The following is an 18810-nucleotide window of genomic DNA, read 5'->3' on the forward strand; positions in this document are numbered from 1 at the left end:
AGTCTCCCCAGAGGCATTCACTCCGGTGCCTGACCTGAAGGCATCCATTTCCTGAAGGGGACGGGGCAGAGGAGGTGCCAGACAGCCTGGGAGGGGTCCCGACATTCTAGCCAGTCGGCGAGGGATCTCTCATGGAAGCCAGGCTTCCAGTGTGGCCCTGAGTTTGCCCCTCATTTTGCAAGGACCTGGGGACCGGCAAAGGTCACATCACCCCGGGTCAAGGCCTAGCCGAAGGCAGTGTTTTTGCCCGGAGCCTGTCAGACCAGGGGTGCTGGCATGGCGGTTGCAAGGCGACTTGGAAGATCTTGCTCCTCATGAACCTGTCTCCCTTTCTCTCATCTTGCCTAGATATGGTTTCAGAACCGGAGAGCTCGGCACCCGGAGCAGAGCAGTGGGGCGCCTGCCAAGGCCCGGGCAGAAGACCCCGATGCCAGACCAGCCCCGACTGTCCCATCGGACCAAAGGCCCCCGCCCAACATCCACCACGGCGCTCATCAATTGCCTCCAACTGATCCACTGGACAGCTTCCGGTCCCTTGCCGCGGCAGCCCCTCCTCTGTCCCCCAGCTTCTTTGTGCCTTGTGCTCCCCCTGGTGGCTGGGTGGGCCAGCCACTGATGCTCCTGGTGCTCCAGCCCACCCCGGCTTGGCAGGGAGTTGAGAACCCTCCACATCTGGGAACAGACCCAAGCGGCACCACAGCAGGGCCGAGTCCAGGAGGGGGTCTTGCACCCGTGCACGCGGCACTCACGCCCTCTGCCCACGGAGGGCCCTGCCCGCACCACAGCCTGCACCCTGGCGCGGCAGCACCCCCTCAGCCTGTCCCCCGCAGCGGTCCTCCACAGACCGGGCAGCATCCGGCTCAGCCATGCAGCCCCCACGCGGCAGTTCTGCAGCCCGAACAGGCCGAGACACACCTGTGGCAGCAGCAGGCCCCATCGGATCAACTCCCGTCTCCTCCGCTCCACCCGCAGCCCCAGCCCTCAGGCGCCACAGGCTCAGGGAGCCTCTTAGATGAACTCTTGTCAGACGCCAGCCTTCTGGAAAAGGCACAACCTTTCCTGAGCGACGGCACCCCGGAAGAGGGACTTTGGCCAACCCTGGAAGAACCCCTCAGTGATGACGAATTCCAGGCCCTCCTGGACATGCTGCCAGGCTCACCAGGGCCTCAGGAAAGCCTTTGGTCGAGCCCAATTCAGGCCTCTTTCCCTGGGATGCCGAGCCACGGCTGAGAACAAAGGGCGAGGAACCAGCCACACTCCTAGGGCTCGGCAGCAAGGGCAAGGCGCCCAGACTGCCGGCGCCACTGCGTGGCCTCCCTCAGCCCTGCCGTGCTCCCCGGGCGCTCTCAGGACGCACGGGCACTAGCAGGGGCATCCTCCCTGATGTCGGAAGGGATGCTAGCATGCCAACCAGCAAGAGGATGGCCCAAGTCCTCTTGCCTTAGAGGTCGATTTGCGGGTTCTCTCTGACATTTCCTTGATCCAATAAAGCTGGCTTTGAACTCAACGCAAAGTCTTTGGCTCTGTTTTGGTCCCCTTGTAGTCTGTGCCCCAGCATCCATGCCACTCCTCAGAGATTCACCGTGTCCCCGTTTGCCTGGGACTGAATGGGAAGGGGGTCGGTGGCCCTTGATAAGAACCCAGCTTCTGCTTTCAGGCTAGATTCTCTTGGAATCCCTACAACAATGAACCACCATCACTGGGATTGTGGGAGCAAGAGAGCTTCCATTAGGGCCAGTACAGGGGAGCACCGTTGCACAACTCTCCTAGCACTTTTCTTGGTTCCCAGATTATAGACAGATTATTCTCAGCAGGGCTCCAATTAACCAAGGTGCTGGGGATATCAGGCAGGCAATCAATCTCTCTCTCCCCCTCACGCCCTCCATCCCTACCTCCCTCTCTCACGTGTCTCCTTCTGCCTCTCTCTTGTTCTCTCTCTCTCTCTCCCTTTCTTATGGTCTCTTGGCCACAAACACTTACAGCGCACACACACCCACACAAACACACAAGCATCGTTTGAACCAAGTGCTGGTAGAATTAGACTCATCCCCAATTGTTGCTGAAGAAGCTCGCAGTCTCCATCTCAGTGCACATGGCTGAGTCTCATGAACAAGGGTGGCAAAAGAGTACACTAAAGACGGCCCATTAGGTGTTTGGGGTTTCCATGTTTCAAGGGTCTAGGGCCTAGGCTCAGCTCAAATGTCAGATGGGTTTGTATGTTGCAGCCAAATATTCCTTCCTAGCACAGCTCTGCCACCATTCTCTAGGCAGCTTTGGAATTCCCCTTCTCCTTCTCTTCCTCCTCCTCCTCCTGCTTGCCCTCGACTCCCCCTCCCCTCCCCCTTCCCGCTCCCCTCCCCCACACCCCACCCCTCCCCTTCCCCCTCCCAATCCCCCTCCCTTCCCTCTCCTCCTCCCCAGGTATTCGATTTTTGAAAACACACCCTCGCTTCCCATCTCTGTCCTACTGGGTCCATCTTGGCTGAGGCGGGGCTACCGTTGCACTCCCCAACGTGATTTGAGTTGTCTGTCTCTTCTCCCAAGTGCTGGTGCCGGGCCCTCCTTTTCAGCTCTGGTTTCTTGCCTGACTTTCCCGGACTCGCGCCGTCCAGAGAAGGAATGATGGTCTGCAGGTAGCCTGGTTCCATGTCTTTTCACCATCAAACGATTTGACCTTGCTTCCCCTTGGGCGGCTTCGGCTGGGAAGTTCACTTAGGAATGCATTCCGTCCGTTTGCGTGGGCCGGATTCCCGACGGCGGAGCACCCGATGCCGTTGGGCATGCGTCCTTGGGGCAGCTGGAGAGCTTCTGACCTGGGTTGACCTGGGAGATGGCCCCAGGCGAGTGAGGGCTGCTCCCCGCTCCCCGCTCCCCTCCCCCTCCCGCTCTTCCCCAACCACTCTCCCTCTTCTCCCCTCCCCCACCCACTGTTGCAAGGTGCACTCGGCCTGGCTTCCCAGGGAGACAGGCTTGCCAAGAGAATTGCTTGGACGTAGCCAGGTGTAGCTGCCACGTTTTGGCCTCGATGGACTTTAGGGGACCGGACCCTAATCAGGCCTCCCTGGAAAGGCTTTGAAGATGCTGGCAGACAGGAGGGGCAACTAGCCATGTTGGATTCGCCCAGGACAAGCCTCGCACGTCGAAGCCGCCTCATGTGGCCCACCTAGTGTGGTAGTGGGGTCTGCCCCTGTCTTCTGGCACTCCCTGGCCCGTGAGGAAGGGGGCGGGCTTCACATGACAGCTGGAAAAGCTTCCAAAGTTTGTGACCAAAGAGCATGACCCGTGTGTCGAATCCTGTGTCCGTCGGCGCATTCAGCCTTCCTATTGGAATGAGCGGGACCTCAGCCTCCAGTCAAGGAAATGCCTCAGGCCTGGAATGCAATGAGGTCCAGGAGATGCCGAGGGAAGTGGGAAGTAGACACCGGGAAGCTAGGCCCTCCACACTGGAAAGAACAGAGGGGCCAAGCCTTGTCACCACGAACCCAGGGCCGGGGAACGCCAGGGAGAGCAAACACTGTGTGGAACGGGAAAACGTGGGAAAACCAGAGAGCCCTGGAGTCCATTCAGCCCGGGGAACGGAGGATGCCAGGCTTCCAAATAAAGGTCCTTGCTGGCCTCTGGATTGGCCTTTTAGTCCAAGTCCCCTAACGTGGAAACATGGGAAATGGGAAGACTTCAACGTTCTCAAGGGGGAAGGGGGGGCTGGGATCCCGAGGCAGCGATTTCCATAAATAGGGGCGGGGCGTGCCCGATCCCTTGATAAGGCCCGTGCTCCCGGGAACTCAGCATTTGGCCAGCAGCCTCTGTGCCGGACGGGTGTCTCTCCGGCCATGGATGACTCACGCACGTCCTACGGTAAGTGGACATCAGCACCTGGGCTCTCCTGCTGGCTCATCTGAAATTTTTTCCTGCCCTCTCAGGGGTGTGGTCGAGGGGAGAAATGGCCCCCTGAGACTGCAGGGAAGGCTTTGGCTGGGCTCTGTTTAAGGAAGCCATTGGACCAAATGATTGAGTGTGGCTTGGGTAGGTTTGTTTTTCCTTTCATTGATCTCTTTGGCCCCGTTGAAATGGACATGGGAGCGGTAGCCCTGTGGCCCACCCACAGCTCCTCTCTCACAAGTCCTGACGTGCAGCTGCACAGAAAGCTGCATCCGTTGTCCAAGGCTTCCGACTGCAAGCAGCGCATTTCTAGTGGACCACGTTTGGACATTTGAGTTGGTGTCGTTGGTTCTTTCTCATGGTGGTTTAGCAGCTCTCTGTTGGCTTGAGTTCCATGGGAAAGGGTCCGTTTGTCTGCTGTCCCAGGAAACAGTCCACACGCAGAATTCCCAAGAAGCACGGCAGGGGCATAGGTTCCCTTGCCAGCAAACTCAACACTAGGGCTTGGGAGGCACTGATCCCAGAAGCCCTTGAATTGCCTCCCACTCGACTGCAAAGTAGGGAGTGGGGCCTGGGGGCAGGGGCGCCTGGGGGCACATGTGGGGGTGGGGCTTTCTGAACGGAAAACCCCCAAGGCCAGGCTACCGTGTGCTCCATGACTTCTGTCCGAAGAAATCTCACTGGAGCTGGCAAGCAGAAAGGGTGCTTGTGAAGGAAGCGTCACTTGGGGTGCACAAGCCATGCCTTGCATCCTTCCAGGCAGACACCTTGACACCCTAGTTTGGCACCTGACAGTGGCTAGCGGGGAATTCCTTTCTCAGGAGGGCTGATGTTCTAGTGTTTGAATCCACTTCAGGAAGTCCAAGTCGTCCCGAAGCCCGGGACGTGCCCGATACCACGTCGGGCTTTCCACAGAATGTGTGAAACAAGTACAGTCCTATTCCTCTGCATCACAAAGAACAAGTGTCCACTAGGACAGGGCTCCATCACTCCAAGCTTTCCACAGGGAAAGAATTGCATGTACGCAGCCAGTCCACATGACACGTTGACGTCCAGGATGGGGTGCTCCTCCTCTGTGGTGTCCCAGCCCGGGCACCGTCAGAATCAGGGTCGGGGCACGAGGGCCGCAGTGTGGGTATCCGACACCACCTACCCACATGTGGCCGTGCTTGGCTTGATTTTCAGGAAGTTCAAGCAGGTGTGCCATGGATGTGTGGGGAGCCGCAAGGCGGGCTCTTCTAGCTGGCCTAAAGTTCGAGGTCCATCCTGCCAGGGGCCATCCAGACATTCCACGGCTGGCAGCCGGCGGCCACGTCCCCTGGGTGGGAACATCTTCCACCCATTTGGAACGTGAGCCTGTTGTCCTAGGCCTTCCCAGCTGGTTGCTTCGTAGCTCTGTGGGCTGCCGCTGAGTGGGGGGTAGATCCCAAGAGCATGAATCATCTCATCTCTGCTGCTTGGCCTAGATGGAAGGCCCAGGGTCTCCCCTTCAGAAGGGCTTTGCGTGTGCTTCTGTTAGATAGAAAGGGACGTTCATCTGTGCACTTGGGTCTACTCCCCCCGGCTTCCCGGACACAAACGGCAGGCTGGCATGACCCCACCCGTCACCACCCCGCACCACCGTTGGTGCAGCTGAACGGATTCCATATCAGACGTTTCCCCCTCTTGTCTTTGGCAGGCCCACGCCCAAGTGGACAGCGGAGAAGGAGGCTGGTTTTGAAGCTCAGTCAGAAGGACGCTCTGCAAGCCCTCTTTCAACAGAACCCCTACCCTGGCATCAAGGCCCGAGAAAGCCTGGCCCGAGACCTGGGCATTCCCGAAAGCAGAATTCAGGTAAGTCTCAGTCTCTGAATTCCTCCTCTCTCGGGGTCCGTGTCCGGACGCCCCCACCCCGGGCCGAGCCGTGTGAAGTCCCACTTCCAGATCGGGAAGCTGTCTGCCGAGGCTTAGCCTGGCTTTTTCTCTCGTGGGTTGGGAGGGACCCAAAGATAAGCCAGCCAGCATCAAGGAAAAGGGGGGTCCTCTAATGAGCGTCTGTGCTGAAGGGTTTGTACGTGGCTTCCGAGCAAATATGCATTGGCTACAGACACTTGATGGTGGAGGGCACGCTAGGGAGAGGCCCAGTCTCCTCCCCTTTGTGCTCCTGGTCTGGGTGCTTGAGGCAAGCCTGGACTCCACTCCCGAGAAGGAATGGCTGTCCCTTGGGAGAATAGGGCCAGGGGGTGCTGAGTGGCCCTGGGTCCTATGCCAACGGGTGATCAGGAATCCAAGCCCAGAGAACGAGGGTGCGTGAGGCTGCTTGTGCCAGGGAGTCCGGTCCTTTGTGGCTCACCTCCGAGACACTAAAGTTGCTCAAGGCGTCCTGTCTGGTCAGCCGGGAGAGGAGTCCTGAAAGGGGAGAACTGCAGGAGCAGGAGCACAGTGCCTGCCTCCTTTCAAGGGGCACTAAGACGCATAGGCTTCCCTTACTGAACTGACTGGCAGGTTCAACAAACTGCCCACCCAGCCCCATCAGAGATGCCTAAAAATGCAAACACACACGCCAACACTCTCACCGACACCATAACTACCCCGATGGCCACATCTTCACTATCCCAAACCCCATCCCCCCGCCACCCGGTCATCCCCAAGCCTCACCCGACCTCACCCGACCTCACTCCACTGCACCCTACCCTTCTCCACGTCACTCCACTCCACTCCACTCCATCCACACCTAACTCTGCACTTGTTTCTTGGGGAACGAGGAAGGCAACATGTGGCTTCACAGTTGAAGACAGTGACACCGATTTCAAAGGTGGGGATCGGGTACCTAAGGGCCTCCAGACCTGGAAGTGGCAGGACCTTGTGCTCCTAAGAGCTCCCTGGCAAGGAGTCACTTCCAGGCAGCATGGGGTTTTCAGGAGGTCGCCCGCGTTCAGTGAATTTTGGACAAGAGCACTCACCTATGTGTGGTGTGTTAGGAAAGGGTGCTGTCCATGGGGCTACAAGGGAGAACAGAGGAACATTCCTCGGGCACTGAGCATGGCCAAAAAGGAGGCACAAAGACTCAGAGGGAGCAAGTGAGAGAAACAAGAGAGAGAAATGGACACAGGGACAGAGACAGGGACTGAGAGAAAGGAAAAGAGCAACAGGCAGAAACAGGTAGACTGATAGGAGCGGAGAGTGAGGCTACCAGGCCAACAGGGACCGTGGCAGGTTTGACAAGAATGGAAAATGTCAAGAGAGTCAGAGAGCTAACCAGAGGGAGAAAGAAACGGAGAGAGAGAGAGAGATGATCAGAGAGAGTGGGTCGGGGGAGGAAATGAGGGAAAGTGAGAGGAGGAGAGAGAGAGAGAATATTAGCAAGCTCCTTCAGACTGACTTTGGGAAAGGAAACACAGTCTCCTGCCTCACGGGTTTTAGTCTTTGGATTCCAGAGGGAGGATGGCAGGGGAAATGCTGATTTTCTTCCGTGCGGATTGTGTTTTCTGGAATCCTGTGCAGTTCTTCCGAGGTGAAAGCCATAATCTGTGGCGAGTTCAGTCCCTTTGGGGGCTAAATCCTTCCCCTGGGGGCACATGGAGTCTACAGTTTGTCCATTCCTTGGCTTGTCTGTTTGTTATCTTGTGAATCACTGTGATAGCTCTTGAGATCTATCCCTAAGCATTTGAGTGACAAGGGTTTTTCTCCTTCTACTTAGGTTTGGTTCCAAAACCAACGAAGAAGAAGCCTAAGGCAGAGGCGTCCGCCATCGGAGAACATCTTACCAGACGGGCAATCGCATCCAATGCACGAGCCTCAGGCTCTGACTCAAGGTGAGTCCCTGGCTTTCCAAAGGCATTTTCCCAGAAGGGTTCCTGGAGACAGATTCATCTCTGAACGTGGGTGGCAAGGAGTCAGCAGAGAAGCCTTAGGAGAGGAAACAAGCCTACCTGGCCCTTGCCCTGCTAGCGCTCAAACCATGAGCATCGTGGCCCTGTGTGGAGGGTGGGGTCTTGCATGGCCAGGAAGGCTTTAAATCCTCTAGTCCTGAAACAGTCCGAAGTGCAGAATTCCCTTCTCTTATCAACTCACAAAATTTTCCTTGGGCTCCTTTGGTCTTTAAGCAAGATTTGTTCCAGCATTGTCCCATCAGGGCTTCAGAACACTCCAGAAAACATGCTGGGAAAACAACCAAACAGCAAACTAGAGAAACAAGCAAACAAACATTCAAGCAATAAATAAAGTTTTAAAAGTGAATAATTAAAATGAAAAATGGAAACGGTGAGAGTGTGTGTGTGTGTGTGTGTGTGTGTGTGTGGCTGTGTCTGTGTGGGTGTGTCTGTGTGGATGTGTCTGTGTGGGTGGGGGAATGCATTGTGCCTGTGTATACTTATACATACACATGATAATACACTATAGACATCGAGATAGATATATGTATATAAATATATATGTGTCTAGATAATCTATCTAACTCTCAATTTATATTCTATCTATCGATCTATCATCTATCTATGTAAATCTATACCTACCTATCTCTCAATCTATCTCTCTCTCTCTGTACCTATCATCTATTTATCTATCTATCTATCTATCTATCTATCTATCTATCTATCTATCTACCTATCTGTCCCTCTATCTCTCTATCTACCTACCTATCTTTCTGATGTGCCATTTCCTACATACGGCAGATTTTGTGTGCCCTGAATGTGAAGTGGGCTTCATTGTCCTCTCTTCTTTGTTTGCGCTCCTTTAGATCGCCGCCCAAAGGAGGCCGGGAGAAAGCGCACATTCATCTCACCCTCTCAAACAAGGATCCTCGTGCAAGCCTTTGAGAGGGACCGCTTTCCTGGCATTGCAACCAGGGAAGAATTGGCTCGTCAAACGGGACTTCCCGAACCTCGGATCCAGGTAAGGTCTCAGCAGGTGGAAGACGGTTTGTCCCAAGGCGGGAGGGCCGTTTTCCTCCCGCGCTGGTGCTGGATTTACGTAGGCACTTCAGATGGTTTTGGAGGTGTGGGTGGGTCATTGGGGGGTTGGGGAGAGGGATGGGGTGGGTAAGTCTCCCCAGAGGCATTCACTCCGGTGCCTGACCTGAAGGCATCCATTTCCTGAAGGGGACGGGGCAGAGGAGGTGCCAGACAGCCTGGGAGGGGTCCCGACATTCTAGCCAGTCGGCGAGGGATCTCTCATGGAAGCCAGGCTTCCAGTGTGGCCCTGAGTTTGCCCCTCATTTTGCAAGGACCTGGGGACCGGCAAAGGTCACATCACCCCGGGTCAAGGCCTAGCCGAAGGCAGTGTTTTTGCCCGGAGCCTGTCAGACCAGGGGTGCTGGCATGGCGGTTGCAAGGCGACTTGGAAGATCTTGCTCCTCATGAACCTGTCTCCCTTTCTCTCATCTTGCCTAGATATGGTTTCAGAACCGGAGAGCTCGGCACCCGGAGCAGAGCAGTGGGGCGCCTGCCAAGGCCCGGGCAGAAGACCCCGATGCCAGACCAGCCCCGACTGTCCCATCGGACCAAAGGCCCCCGCCCAACATCCACCACGGCGCTCATCAATTGCCTCCAACTGATCCACTGGACAGCTTCCGGTCCCTTGCCGCGGCAGCCCCTCCTCTGTCCCCCAGGTTCTTTGTGCCTTGTGCTCCCCCTGGTGGCTGGGTGGGCCAGCCACTGATGCTCCTGGTGCTCCAGCCCACCCCGGCTTGGCAGGGAGTTGAGAACCCTCCACATCTGGGAACAGACCCAAGCGGCACCACAGCAGGGCCGAGTCCAGGAGGGGGTCTTGCACCCGTGCACGCGGCACTCACGCCCTCTGCCCACGGAGGGCCCTGCCCGCACCACAGCCTGCACCCTGGCGCGGCAGCACCCCCTCAGCCTGTCCCCCGCAGCGGTCCTCCACAGACCGGGCAGCATCCGGCTCAGCCATGCAGCCCCCACGCGGCAGTTCTGCAGCCCGAACAGGCCGAGACACACCTGTGGCAGCAGCAGGCCCCATCGGATCAACTCCCGTCTCCTCCGCTCCACCCGCAGCCCCAGCCCTCAGGCGCCACAGGCTCAGGGAGCCTCTTAGATGAACTCTTGTCAGACGCCAGCCTTCTGGAAAAGGCACAACCTTTCCTGAGCGACGGCACCCCGGAAGAGGGACTTTGGCCAACCCTGGAAGAACCCCTCAGTGATGACGAATTCCAGGCCCTCCTGGACATGCTGCCAGGCTCACCAGGGCCTCAGGAAAGCCTTTGGTCGTGCCCAATTCAGGCCTCTTTCCCTGGGATGCCGAGCCACGGCTGAGAACAAAGGGCGAGGAACCAGCCACACTCCTAGGGCTCGGCAGCAAGGGCAAGGCGCCCAGACTGCCGGCGCCACTGCGTGGCCTCCCTCAGCCCTGCCGTGCTCCCCGGGCGCTCTCAGGACGCACGGGCACTAGCAGGGGCATCCTCCCTGATGTCGGAAGGGATGCTAGCATGCCAACCAGCAAGAGGATGGCCCAAGTCCTCTTGCCTTAGAGGTCGATTTGCGGGTTCTCTCTGACATTTCCTTGATCCAATAAAGCTGGCTTTGAACTCAACGCAAAGTCTTTGGCTCTGTTTTGGTCCCCTTGTAGTCTGTGCCCCAGCATCCATGCCACTCCTCAGAGATTCACCGTGTCCCCGTTTGCCTGGGACTGAATGGGAAGGGGGTCGGTGGCCCTTGATAAGAACCCAGCTTCTGCTTTCAGGCTAGATTCTCTTGGAATCCCTACAACAATGAACCACCATCACTGGGATTGTGGGAGCAAGAGAGCTTCCATTAGGGCCAGTACAGGGGAGCACCGTTGCACAACTCTCCTAGCACTTTTCTTGGTTCCCAGATTATAGACAGATTATTCTCAGCAGGGCTCCAATTAACCAAGGTGCTGGGGATATCAGGCAGGCAATCAATCTCTCTCTCCCCCTCACGCCCTCCATCCCTACCTCCCTCTCTCACGTGTCTCCTTCTGCCTCTCTCTTGTTCTCTCTCTCTCTCTCCCTTTCTTATGGTCTCTTGGCCACAAACACTTACAGCGCACACACACCCACACAAACACACAAGCATCGTTTGAACCAAGTGCTGGTAGAATTAGACTCATCCCCAATTGTTGCTGAAGAAGCTCGCAGTCTCCATCTCAGTGCACATGGCTGAGTCTCATGAACAAGGGTGGCAAAAGAGTACACTAAAGACGGCCCATTAGGTGTTTGGGGTTTCCATGTTTCAAGGGTCTAGGGCCTAGGCTCAGCTCAAATGTCAGATGGGTTTGTATGTTGCAGCCAAATATTCCTTCCTAGCACAGCTCTGCCACCATTCTCTAGGCAGCTTTGGAATTCCCCTTCTCCTTCTCTTCCTCCTCCTCCTCCTGCTTGCCCTCGACTCCCCCTCCCCTCCCCCTTCCCGCTCCCCTCCCCCACACCCCACCCCTCCCCTTCCCCCTCCCAATCCCCCTCCCTTCCCTCTCCTCCTCCCCAGGTATTCGATTTTTGAAAACACACCCTCGCTTCCCATCTCTGTCCTACTGGGTCCATCTTGGCTGAGGCGGGGCTACCGTTGCACTCCCCAACGTGATTTGAGTTGTCTGTCTCTTCTCCCAAGTGCTGGTGCCGGGCCCTCCTTTTCAGCTCTGGTTTCTTGCCTGACTTTCCCGGACTCGCGCCGTCCAGAGAAGGAATGATCGTCTACAGATAGCCTGGTTCCATGTCTTTTCACCATCAAACGATTTGGCCTTGCTTCCCCTTGGGCGGCTTCGGCTGGGAAGTTCACTTAGGAATGCATTCCGTCCGTTTGCGTGGGCCGGATTCCCGACGGCGGAGCACCCGGTGCCGTTGGGCATGCGTCCTTGGGGCTGCTGGAGAGCTTCTGACCTGGGTTGACCTGGGAGATGGCCCCAGGCGAGTGAGGGCTGCTCCCCGCTCCCCGCTCCCCTCCCCCTCCCGCTCTTCCCCAACCACTCTCCCTCTTCTCCCCTCCCCCACCCACTGTTGCAAGGTGCACTCGGCCTGGCTTCCCAGGGAGACAGGCTTGCCAAGAGAATTGCTTGGACGTAGCCAGGTGTAGCTGCCACGTTTTGGCCTCGATGGACTTTAGGGGACCGGACCCTAATCAGGCCTCCCTGGAAAGGCTTTGAAGATGCTGGCAGACAGGAGGGGCAACTAGCCATGTTGGATTCGCCCAGGACAAGCCTCGCACGTCGAAGCCGCCTCATGTGGCCCACCTAGTGTGGTAGTGGGGTCTGCCCCTGTCTTCTGGCACTCCCTGGCCCGTGAGGAAGGGGGCGGGCTTCACATGACAGCTGGAAAAGCTTCCAAAGTTTGTGACCAAAGAGCATGACCCGTGTGTCGAATCCTGTGTCCGTCGGCGCATTCAGCCTTCCTATTGGAATGAGCGGGACCTCAGCCTCCAGTCAAGGAAATGCCTCAGGCCTGGAATGCAATGAGGTCCAGGAGATGCCGAGGGAAGTGGGAAGTAGACACCGGGAAGCTAGGCCCTCCACACTGGAAAGAACAGAGGGGCCAAGCCTTGTCACCACGAACCCAGGGCCGGGGAACGCCAGGGAGAGCAAACACTGTGTGGAACGGGAAAACGTGGGAAAACCAGAGAGCCCTGGAGTCCATTCAGCCCGGGGAACGGAGGATGCCAGGCTTCCAAATAAAGGTCCTTGCTGGCCTCTGGATTGGCCTTTTAGTCCAAGTCCCCTAACGTGGAAACATGGGAAATGGGAAGACTTCAACGTTCTCAAGGGGGAAGGGGGGGCTGGGATCCCGAGGCAGCGATTTCCATAAATAGGGGCGGGGCGTGCTCGATCCCTTGATAAGGCCCGTGCTCCCGGGAACTCAGCATTTGGCCAGCAGCCTCTGTGCCGGACGGGTGTCTCTCCGGCCATGGATGACTCACGCACGTCCTACGGTAAGTGGACATCAGCACCTGGGCTCTCCTGCTGGCTCATCTGAAATTTTTTCCTGCCCTCTCAGGGGTGTGGACGAGGGGAGAAATGGCCCCCTGAGACTGCAGGGAAGGCTTTGGCTGGGCTCTGTTTAAGGAAGCCATTGGACCAAATGATTGAGTGTGGCTTGGGTAGGTTTGTTTTTCCTTTCATTGATCTCTTTGGCCCCGTTGAAATGGACATGGGAGCGGTAGCCCTGTGGCCCACCCACAGCTCCTCTCTCACAAGTCCTGACGTGCAGCTGCACAGAAAGCTGCATCCGTTGTCCAAGGCTTCCGACTGCAAGCAGCGCATTTCTAGTGGACCACGTTTGGACATTTGAGTTGGTGTCGTTGGTTCTTTCTCATGGTGGTTTAGCAGCTCTCTGTTGGCTTGAGTTCCATGGGAAAGGGTCCGTTTGTCTGCTGTCCCAGGAAACAGTCCACACGCAGAATTCCCAAGAAGCACGGCAGGGCATAGGTTCCCTTGCCAGCAAACTCAACACTAGGGCTTGGGAGGCACTGATCCCAGAAGCCCTTGAATTGCCTCCCACTCGACTCCAAAGTAGGGAGTGGGGCCTGGGGGCAGGGGCGCCTGGGGGCACATGTGGGGGTGGGGCTTTCTGAAGGGAAAACCCCCAAGGCCAGGCTACCGTGTGCTCCATGACTTCTGTCCGAAGAAATCTCACTGGAGCAGGCAAGCAGAAAGGGTGCTTGTGAAGGAAGCGTCACTTGGGGTGCACAAGACATGCCTTGCATCCTTCCAGGCAGACACCTTGACACCCTAGTTTGGCACCTGACAGTGGCTAGCGGGGAATTCCTTTCTCAGGAGGGCTGATGTTCTAGTGTTTGAATCCACTTCAGGAAGTCCAAGTCGTCCCGAAGCCCGGGACGTGCCCGATACCACGTCGGGCTTTCCACAGAATGTGTGAAACAAGTACAGTCCTATTCCTCTGCATCACAAAGAACAAGTGTCCACTAGGACAGGGCTCCATCACTCCAAGCTTTCCACAGGGAAAGAATTGCATGTACGCAGCCAGTCCACATGACACGTTGACGTCCAGGATGGGGTGCTCCTCCTCTGTGGTGTCCCAGCCCGGGCACCGTCAGAATCAGGGTCGGGGCACGAGGGCCGCAGTGTGGGTATCCGACACCACCTACCCACATGTGGCCGTGCTTGGCTTGATTTTCAGGAAGTTCAAGCAGGTGTGCCATGGATGTGTGGGGAGCCGCAAGGCGGGCTCTTCTAGCTGGCCTAAAGTTCGAGGTCCATCCTGCCAGGGGCCATCCAGACATTCCACGGCTGGCAGCCGGCGGCCGCGTCCCCTAGGTGGGAACATCTTCCACCCATTTGGAACGTGAGCCTGTTGTCCTAGGCCTTCCCAGCTGGTTGCTTCGTAGCTCTGTGGGCTGCCGCTGAGTGGGGGGTAGATCCCAAGAGCATGAATCATCTCATCTCTGCTGCTTGGCCTAGATGGAAGGCCCAGGGTCTCCCCTTCAGAAGGGCTTTGCGTGTGCTTCTGTTAGATAGAAAGGGACGTTCATCTGTGCACTTGGGTCTACTCCCCCCGGCTTCCCGGACACAAAAGGCAGGTTGGCATGACCCCACCCGTCACCACCCCGCACCACCGTTGGTGCAGCTGAACGGATTCCATATCAGACGTTTCCCCCTCTTGTCTTTGGCAGGCCCACGCCCAAGTGGACAGCGGAGAAGGAGGCTGGTTTTGAAGCTCAGTCAGAAGGACGCTCTGCAAGCCCTCTTTCAACAGAACCCCTACCCTGGCATCAAGGCCCGAGAAAGCCTGGCCCGAGACCTGGGCATTCCCGAAAGCAGAATTCAGGTAAGTCTCAGTCTCTGAATTCCTCCTCTCTCGGGGTCCGTGTCCGGACGCCCCCACCCCGGGCCGAGCCGTGTGAAGTCCCACTTCCAGATCGGGAAGCTGTCTGCCGAGGCTTAGCCTGGCTTTTTCTCTCGTGGGTTGGGAGGGACCCAAAGATAAGCCAGCCAGCATCAAGGAAAAGGGGGGTCCTCTAATGAGCGTCTGTGCTGAAGGGTTTGTACGTGGCTTCCGAGCAAATATGCATTGGCTACAGACACTTGATGGTGGAGGGCACGCTAGGGAGAGGCCCAGTCTCCTCCCCTTTGTGCTCCTGGTCTGGGTGCTTGAGGCAAGCCTGGACTCCACTCCCGAGAAGGAATGGCTGTCCCTTGGGAGAATAGGGCCAGGGGGTGCTGAGTGGCCCTGGGTCCTATGCCAACGGGTGATCAGGAATCCAAGCCCAGAGAACGAGGGTGCATGAGGCTGCTTGTGCCAGGGAGTCCGGTCCTTTGTGGCTCACCTCCGAGACACTAAAGTTGCTCAAGGCGTCCTGTCTGGTCAGCCGGGAGAGGAGTCCTGAAAGGGGAGAACTGCAGGAGCAGGAGCACAGTGCCTGCCTCCTTTCAAGGGGCACTAAGACGCGTAGGCTTCCCTTACTGAACTGACTGGCAGGTTCAACAAACTGCCCACCCAGCCCCATCAGAGATGCCTAAAAATGCAAACACACACGCCAACACTCTCACCGACACCATAACTACCCCGATGGCCACATCTTCACTATCCCAAACCCCATCCCCCCGCCACCCGGTCATCCCCAAGCCTCACCCGACCTCACCCGACCTCACTCCACTGCACCCTACCCTTCTCCACGTCACTCCACTCCACTCCACTCCATCCACACCTAACTCTGCACTTGTTTCTTGGGGAACGAGGAAGGCAACATGTGGCTTCACAGTTGAAGACAGTGACACCGATTTCAAAGGTGGGGATCGGGTACCTAAGGGCCTCCAGACCTGGAAGTGGCAGGACCTTGTGCTCCTAAGAGCTCCCTGGCAAGGAGTCACTTCCAGGCAGCATGGGGTTTTCAGGAGGTCGCCCGCGTTCAGTGAATTTTGGACAAGAGCACTCACCTATGTGTGGTGTGTTAGGAAAGGGTGCTGTCCATGGGGCTACAAGGGAGAACAGAGGAACATTCCTCGGGCACTGAGCATGGCCAAAAAGGAGGCACAAAGACTCAGAGGGAGCAAGTGAGAGAAACAAGAGAGAGAAATGGACACAGGGACAGAGACAGGGACTGAGAGAAAGGAAAAGAGCAACAGGCAGAAACAGGTAGACTGATAGGAGCGGAGAGTGAGGCTACCAGGCCAACAGGGACCGTGGCAGGTTTGACAAGAATGGAAAATGTCAAGAGAGTCAGAGAGCTAACCAGAGGGAGAAAGAAACGGAGAGAGAGAGAGAGATGATCAGAGAGAGTGGGTCGGGGGAGGAAATGAGGGAAAGTGAGAGGAGGAGAGAGAGAGAGAATATTAGCAAGCTCCTTCAGACTGACTTTGGGAAAGGAAACACAGTCTCCTGCCTCACGGGTTTTAGTCTTTGGATTCCAGAGGGAGGATGGCAGGGGAAATGCTGATTTTCTTCCGTGCGGATTGTGTTTTCTGGAATCCTGTGCAGTTCTTCCGAGGTGAAAGCCATAATCTGTGGCGAGTTCAGTCCCTTTGGGGGCTAAATCCTTCCCCTGGGGGCACATGGAGTCTACAGTTTGTCCATTCCTTGGCTTGTCTGTTTGTTATCTTGTGAATCACTGTGATAGCTCTTGAGATCTATCCCTAAGCATTTGAGTGACAAGGGTTTTTCTCCTTCTACTTAGGTTTGGTTCCAAAACCAACGAAGAAGAAGCCTAAGGCAGAGGCGTCCGCCATCGGAGAACATCTTACCAGACGGGCAATCGCATCCAATGCACGAGCCTCAGGCTCTGACTCAAGGTGAGTCCCTGGCTTTCCAAAGGCATTTTCCCAGAAGGGTTCCTGGAGACAGATTCATCTCTGAACGTGGGTGACAAGGAGTCAGCAGAGAAGCCTTAGGAGAGGAAACAAGCCTACCTGGCCCTTGCCCTGCTAGCGCTCAAACCATGAGCATCGTGGCCCTGTGTGGAGGGTGGGGTCTTGCATGGCCAGGAAGGCTTTAAATCCTCTAGTCCTGAAACAGTCCGAAGTGCAGAATTCCCTTCTCTTATCAACTCACAAAATTTTCCTTGGGCTCCTTTGGTCTTTAAGCAAGATTTGTTCCAGCATTGTCCCATCAGGGCTTCAGAACACTCCAGAAAACATGCTGGGAAAACAACCAAACAGCAAACTAGAGAAACAAGCAAACAAACATTCAAGCAATAAATAAAGTTTTAAAAGTGAATAATTAAAATGAAAAATGGAAACGGTGAGAGTGTGTGTGTGTGTGTGTGTGTGTGTGTGTGGCTGTGTCTGTGTGGGTGTGTCTGTGTGGATGTGTCTGTGTGGGTGGGGGAATGCATTGTGCCTGTGTATACTTATACATACACATGATAATACACTATAGACATCGAGATAGATATATGTATATAAATATATATGTGTCTAGATAATCTATCTAACTCTCAATTTATATTCTATCTATCGATCTATCATCTATCTATGTAAATCTATACCTACCTATCTCTCAATCTATCTCTCTCTCTCTGTACCTATCATCTATTTATCTATCTATCTATCTATCTATCTATCTATCTATCTATCTATCTATCTACCTATCTGTCCCTCTATCTCTCTATCTACCTACCTATCTTTCTGATGTGCCATTTCCTACATACGGCAGATTTTGTGTGCCCTGAATGTGAAGTGGGCTTCATTGTCCTCTCTTCTTTGTTTGCGCTCCTTTAGATCGCCGCCCAAAGGAGGCCGGGAGAAAGCGCACATTCATCTCACCCTCTCAAACAAGGATCCTCGTGCAAGCCTTTGAGAGGGACCGCTTTCCTGGCATTGCAACCAGGGAAGAATTGGCTCGTCAAACGGGACTTCCCGAACCTCGGATCCAGGTAAGGTCTCAGCAGGTGGAAGACGGTTTGTCCCAAGGCGGGAGGGCCGTTTTCCTCCCGCGCTGGTGCTGGATTTACGTAGGCACTTCAGATGGTTTTGGAGGTGTGGGTGGGTCATTGGGGGGTTGGGGAGAGGGATGGGGTGGGTAAGTCTCCCCAGAGGCATTCACTCCGGTGCCTGACCTGAAGGCATCCATTTCCTGAAGGGGACGGGGCAGAGGAGGTGCCAGACAGCCTGGGAGGGGTCCCGACATTCTAGCCAGTCGGCGAGGGATCTCTCATGGAAGCCAGGCTTCCAGTGTGGCCCTGAGTTTGCCCCTCATTTTGCAAGGACCTGGGGACCGGCAAAGGTCACATCACCCCGGGTCAAGGCCTAGCCGAAGGCAGTGTTTTTGCCCGGAGCCTGTCAGACCAGGGGTGCTGGCATGGCGGTTGCAAGGCGACTTGGAAGATCTTGCTCCTCATGAACCTGTCTCCCTTTCTCTCATCTTGCCTAGATATGGTTTCAGAACCGGAGAGCTCGGCACCCGGAGCAGAGCAGTGGGGCGCCTGCCAAGGCCCGGGCAGAAGACCCCGATGCCAGACCAGCCCCGACTGTCCCATCGGACCAAAGGCCCCCGCCCAACATCCACCACGGCGCTCATCAATTGCCTCCAACTGATCCACTGGACAGCTTCCGGTCCCTTGCCGCGGCAGCCCCTCCTCTGTCCCCCAGCTTCTTTGTGCCTTGTGCTCCCCCTGGTGGCTGGGTGGGCCAGCCACTGATGCTCCTGGTGCTCCAGCCCACCCCGGCTTGGCAGGGAGTTGAGAACCCTCCACATCTGGGAACAGACCCAAGCGGCACCACAGCAGGGCCGAGTCCAGGAGGGGGTCTTGCACCCGTGCACGCGGCACTCACGCCCTCTGCCCACGGAGGGCCCTGCCCGCACCACAGCCTGCACCCTGGCGCGGCAGCACCCCCTCAGCCTGTCCCCCGCAGCGGTCCTCCACAGACCGGGCAGCATCCGGCTCAGCCATGCAGCCCCCACGCGGCAGTTCTGCAGCCCGAACAGGCCGAGACACACCTGTGGCAGCAGCAGGCCCCATCGGATCAACTCCCGTCTCCTCCGCTCCACCCGCAGCCCCAGCCCTCAGGCGCCACAGGCTCAGGGAGCCT

Source organism: Vicugna pacos, chromosome 17 (assembly GCF_048564905.1).
Source record: "Vicugna pacos chromosome 17, VicPac4, whole genome shotgun sequence".
Classification (NCBI taxonomy): domain Eukaryota; kingdom Metazoa; phylum Chordata; class Mammalia; order Artiodactyla; family Camelidae; genus Vicugna; species Vicugna pacos.